This window comes from Triticum dicoccoides, unplaced genomic scaffold, assembly GCF_002162155.2.
Source record: "Triticum dicoccoides isolate Atlit2015 ecotype Zavitan unplaced genomic scaffold, WEW_v2.0 scaffold208752, whole genome shotgun sequence".
NCBI classification, from domain to species: Eukaryota; Viridiplantae; Streptophyta; class Magnoliopsida; order Poales; family Poaceae; genus Triticum; species Triticum dicoccoides.
This window is the reverse complement of record NW_021237294.1, coordinates 1-5,532: the sequence shown is the minus strand read 5'-3', so window position 1 is coordinate 5,532 and position 5,532 is coordinate 1. Positions and strand designations below refer to the sequence as shown.

At 45.3% G+C, this 5,532-nt stretch overlaps 2 pseudogenes; one reads left to right on the top strand and one right to left on the bottom strand.

Moving 5' to 3' along the window:
- Window positions 1-8: 8 nt before the first annotated feature.
- LOC119345144 lies at window positions 9-2,409 on the bottom strand (annotated as a pseudogene).
- A 434-nt stretch (window positions 2,410-2,843) lies between these two features.
- Window positions 2,844-5,528, top strand: LOC119345143 (annotated as a pseudogene).
- The last annotated feature ends 4 nt before the right edge of the window (window positions 5,529-5,532 follow it).

Here is a 5,532-nt window from a genome sequence, read left to right as displayed (position 1 = left end):
ATCGTATATATATACATCACACATCATCTTCCTCTGACACCGCGGTCAAGTCTTCCTCCGAGACCGCCGTCAGCTCAGAAGTGAACTGGTAAGAGTCCTCCACATGGATGTGCCCTTCGTTGCAGAAAAATGGCCTCGAAGGCATCTGCAGGCCATCAGCCCCTGCCTCCAGAATCTCGATAACCTCGCTCATCATTGGCCGATCACGAGACCTCATCTGAATACACTATAATCCGACAACGCACAGCTTCTTCTCCAGTTCGTGCATGTCGGCAGCAACAGGTGATATCTCCTCGCCAACTTCTTCCCGAGTTAGCCGGTCATACACCCATGCTGCGTAGTACGCCTGGCTTGAGCTCCCCATGTTTGGATCAGCATTCCTTCTCCCGCCGGCCATCTCCAGCAGCAGCATCCCGAAGCTGTACACATCGGACTTGCTGGATATGACACCGAAGCTCCGGGATATCATCTCGGGGGCTATGTAGCCGATGGTTCCCCGCATGGCACTCAGTGGCACAAAACTGTCACCCCTCGGGTACAGCTTGGCAAGCCCGAAATCGGCGACCTTCGGGATGAAATTGCTGTCGAGAAGGATGTTGTGCGGCTTGATGTCAAAGTGTAGAATCTGCATGTCACACCCCTGATGTAAGTAGTTGATCCCCCTGGCAATGCCCAGAGCGATCTCGTTGAGCTTGTCCCATGAGAAGCTCTTCTCAGCATAGAAGATGTACTTGTCCAGAGAACCATGGGGCATGTACTCGTAGACTAAGGCCCTTCTCATTTCCTCCGAGCAAAATCCCACCAAACGCACAACGTTGACGTGGTGGATCCTGCCGATGGTGGAGACCTCGCTGATAAAATCATCTCCATTGCAGTTTGAGTTGCCCTCTAGCATCTTCACGGTGACATGGACACCGCCTGGAAGAAGCACACCCTTGTACACAGAGCCGTAGCCCCCTTGGCCCAATTTATCTCTGAAATGGCTTGTGACTGCAACTATATCTGTGTAGGAGTACCTCGCCGGGCCAATCATTTGTTGAATCCTGAGGAACTTCTCAACTGCATCAATTATGATCCTTGTTTTCATGTACTTGTAGGCTAGGAATATCCATACAGCCAGGGGTGCCAACAAGAACCTGCACAGTACTGCACAACAAGTCGACAGATATGGACATAAGTTAAAAGAATGTAAATTCTTTTTCGAGCGTCAAATGTGTATACAATTCTCACGTACCAAAAAAGAACTGGGGGATAGCAATAGCAGATACTAAGGTTGCAGCAATCAAAAACAACTTTGTTGTGTAGTAGTAATCATCGTTAGAGCTCCCAGTCATGCATTCTAAGAAGTGCACCTCAGTCCAGAAAATAGCATGAGTCCAATTAACAATGCTTGTGCCAGATATTTGCTCCTTGAAGTAGCTGCAAATGATACAATTGAAAATAAATTATAATGCAGGCTGCCAACGTCAGGTTGGCTTAACAGCCCCAAGTCAATTCTTCAAGAGAATAGGGAGGTGAGAAACTAAACTCGGGAGGAAATGGAACAACAGGGTGATCACCTGATTGAACTGTTGAGGCATAAATTGATGTTCTTTCTTAACATCACAAAAGTAGAAGGCCTCCTGTAAATGTTGTCCACAGGAAATCGGACAGTAAACCCCTTACTTATGAATTGTGTGATATCTGCATAACTTGCATTCTGCAGCTGTCGCCAATCAGGAGAATACTTGTTACCAAATGGAATCTCTGCCAGGTATCCACAATAAGGTTCAAGATCTTCAACCGCACAGTACGTGTAATTAGACACCCAGACATAAACATGTGAATTTTTGGCACTCAGGCAAGCAACCGGCTTGTACGCACTATTATTCGTTACTGCTCAGGAACAATTAGTAAAACATGCTCTGTAGTAGCTTTGAGTGGCCAAATACTGAAAGCCAGGTGGTGAAATTGAATCAATTCCGTAGCGTCCAACGTAAGGAACATGATTCCACGGTGGAAGAGGGAAGGTGCTACGGGTATTGAAGTTGGGATCCATGACCGAGAAGTAGAAACCGGTGTAGTTGATGGCAGTCACATAGTATGTTCCTGTGTTGATATGAATTGTAGCCTTGCTACTGGTACAACCCAGCTCGTACGCTTCAACACCGCAATCAAGAGGATCACCTCGCTGACGGAAAGGAGGCAATATGTCTTGGAGATGTCCACGGGAGAAAGGTGAGCATCCATCATCTCCTCCCTGGACATGATGATCTGCTACAAAAACAGCAACGAGGGAGAAGACAGTTAAGGATTGTAGGGTAATAGAATGATGAGATGCACCAGGGTTCCCCATGAAAGCTTCACATATGCACTATGGACTTGATATCCTAGTTACTTATGTTATAGAGTACCAAGGGGGGCAAGGAATCGACATCAACTAGTTGATCATATCCAGCTGTATATACCAATTAATAGTGTGGTTGGGATACTGATTATGACGTAATTGGTATATACGCACCCCGTAAAAGAGGGATATATTCTCTCAATTGTGTAGCTAGGAACAGAAGACGACCCAGTCGGAGTCTTCTGTTAAGTAGAGGAAGATATTTCTCTCCCATTGTGTAGCTAGGAACAAAAGACGACTCGAGGCTTGAAGTCTTCTGTCCCATGACATGATAATTCCTTTTCTCCACAAAATGCAAAATGCCAATCAAAACATATTTATTGCTCATGCAACAAGGGACTGGACAGAAGCAAGTCTGCAATCACACTCAAACCACTTGTACACGGCAGGTGTTAGCATTTGAAATCTACTCCTCAGGCATAACTGTCCATAGAGCACAACTCTGACTGCCTTTTTTATTGGCTACTTGCCACATCTTCTCCCTCCCTGTTGCAGAAGTACAGAAAGATGAGTAAATTACTTGTCATAGCCCTCCTGCTGCTGCCTCTGATCAACCACGGAATCTACTTGGCCACGGCATGGGATGATCAAGATTTCTTCAAATACTGCCCACCTTCCAACTGCAGCCAACATGGCCCAGAGGTCAGGTTTCCTTTCTGCCTTGAATCCAGCAATACATCAGCAGCAGTAGCAGCAGCATGTGGATGTAGTGGTACGGATGGATTTACCCTGAAGTTAGCATGCTTTGGTCAAGACACCATCCTAGTTCACCCAGTTCTTGGCTCATACAGTGTCAGTGCTATAGATTACAGACGTTCTTCGGTGAATCTCATCCCACTTGTAGACCCCTGTTTGGTGCTACAGCAGAACCTCGTCATCTCCAGAAACTGGTCGTCTCGACAAGTTGATGTTATCGACGGCATGCAGCTGCCTGATCAACAGTTCTCAATTTGGTCAAATAGGTATGCAAACCTGGTATGCTGTTCAAGCGAGTTCACACCTGCTGCTGCCGATGCCGATAGCATTGCAGGTCAAATAGGCCCAGTCTCCTGCCTTAGCAACACAACCCACTTCTTGTATTTGGTGGATGCTTATAACGACATGTCCATTCTTCCATTGGATTGCAAGGTTTTCCCAGTCTCAGATGGCGTCGGTGGCCGCCTGATACCCATGTATAGATTTGGGGACCGAATATCAGACACATTCTTCTCATTGTCCTTCAAGGAAAGCGCAGAAAGAATGCTCAGTTTTTCTGAGACGACAGTGTATTGGTATGGTTACGATTGCAGGCAATGTGAACTCAGTGGGCAACGCTGCGCGTTCAGCTCAGAAAGGAATGAACAATTCTGCATACCTGACCCTCATGGTATGATCAGTTATAACAGTCAAAACCATATATTAAGATTTTACTTTACAGTTTACTCATTCTACAGTTCCATGTGTTCGAATCTCCACATGAGACTTTCTGTCAACTAATTTTCTTTCAAAAATAGGATGACAAATCCTGCTCGAGCAATCAAACTGAAGGACCCGGTAAAAAAATGTGAGAAATAATCAACCAGGGAAAAAAAATTAAGTTTTGCTCATCATTCAGACACTACAGACCTTAAATTATCCGGAACTATCATCATTTATTCTACAATTTTCTTTGCAACACTCAATTAACATGCATGGCTGCACATGCTGCTGCGCTTGAGCAGCTACCACCAGCATGCCTACGACCGCAGGGGCGACGAGAAACTGGGATTGATGGAATTTGGGCAGGTTTAGAGGGAGCCGTGAGAGCTAGCTAGTCATTTTGGGGAAGTGAATCGGGGAGGCATAAATAGCATCGTGTATTTGTTCCTCATATATTAGGGCAATGTACTGCAGCCACGGTATACAGCACTCAATTTGTCTGTTCTAAAACTTCTTTTAAATATAATTTCTTTCTGCTTATCTCATTCTCTTTCTTGGTATTTGCAGGTTCACGTATCAAAGTCATTGCAGGTACACTGCTCCAACCGAGTCTTTTTAGCTTCAAAATATAAAGGAAAAATAAAAGCTTTCAGTTGTACAAATTCTTATTGCTGGTTACACTGACTCTTGACATCCTCTTATCATAACAAATTGTACTAAGTAACGGCTTTTAAATCCTGACGCAATATGCTCATGACGTATTGTTTGCTTATTCAGCTACATCATCGGTGGCCGCATTTGTCGTTCTTTTGGTGACGGTGGCCACTGCACTTTATCTTTCACTCAAGACAAGATATAATGAGGAGATACATTTGAAGGTCGAAATGTTCCTCAAGACATATGGCACATCAAAGCCCACGAGGTACACGTTCTCTGAAGTTAAGAAGATAGCAAGACGGTTCAAGGAAAAGGTGGGGCAGGGAGGATTTGGAAGTGTATACAAAGGTGAGCTGCCAAATGGAGTGCCCGTGGCAGTCAAGATGCTAGAGAACTCTACAGGAGAGGGAGAGGTTTTCATCAACGAAGTTGCAATTATCGGACTAATCCACCATGCCAATATTGTCCGCCTCCTGGGATTTTGTTCCGAAGGAATGAGACGGGCTCTTATTTATGAATTCATGCCTACGAGTCACTGGAGAAATACATATTCTCTGGTGACTCTAATATTTTTCAGAATCTTCTAGTACCAGAAAAGCTGCTAGATATTGCTTTAGGCATCGCCCGAGGAATGGAGTACTTGCATCAAGGGTGCAACCAGCGCATCCTCCACTTTGACATCAAGCCTCACAATATCTTGCTGGACTTCAACTTCAATCCAAAGATCTCAGACTTCGGCCTTGCAAAGTTGTGTGCAAGGGACCAAAGCATCGTCACCTTAACTGCAGCAAGAGGCACAATGGGCTATATTGCACCAGAGCTATATTCTCGGAACTTTGGGGGAGTATCGTACAAGTCAGACGTGTACAGTTTCGGAATGCTGGTGCTAGAAATGGTGAGCGGGAAGAGGAATTCAGACCCAAGAATCGGGAGCCAGGACGATGTTTACCTCCCAGAGTGGATCTACGAGAAAGTGATTAATGGGGAGGAGTTGGTGCTTACTTTGGAAATGACTCAAGAAGAGAAAGAGAAGGTGAAGCAGCTGGCTATGGTGGCACTGTGGTGCATCCAGTGGAACCCGAGAAACCGTC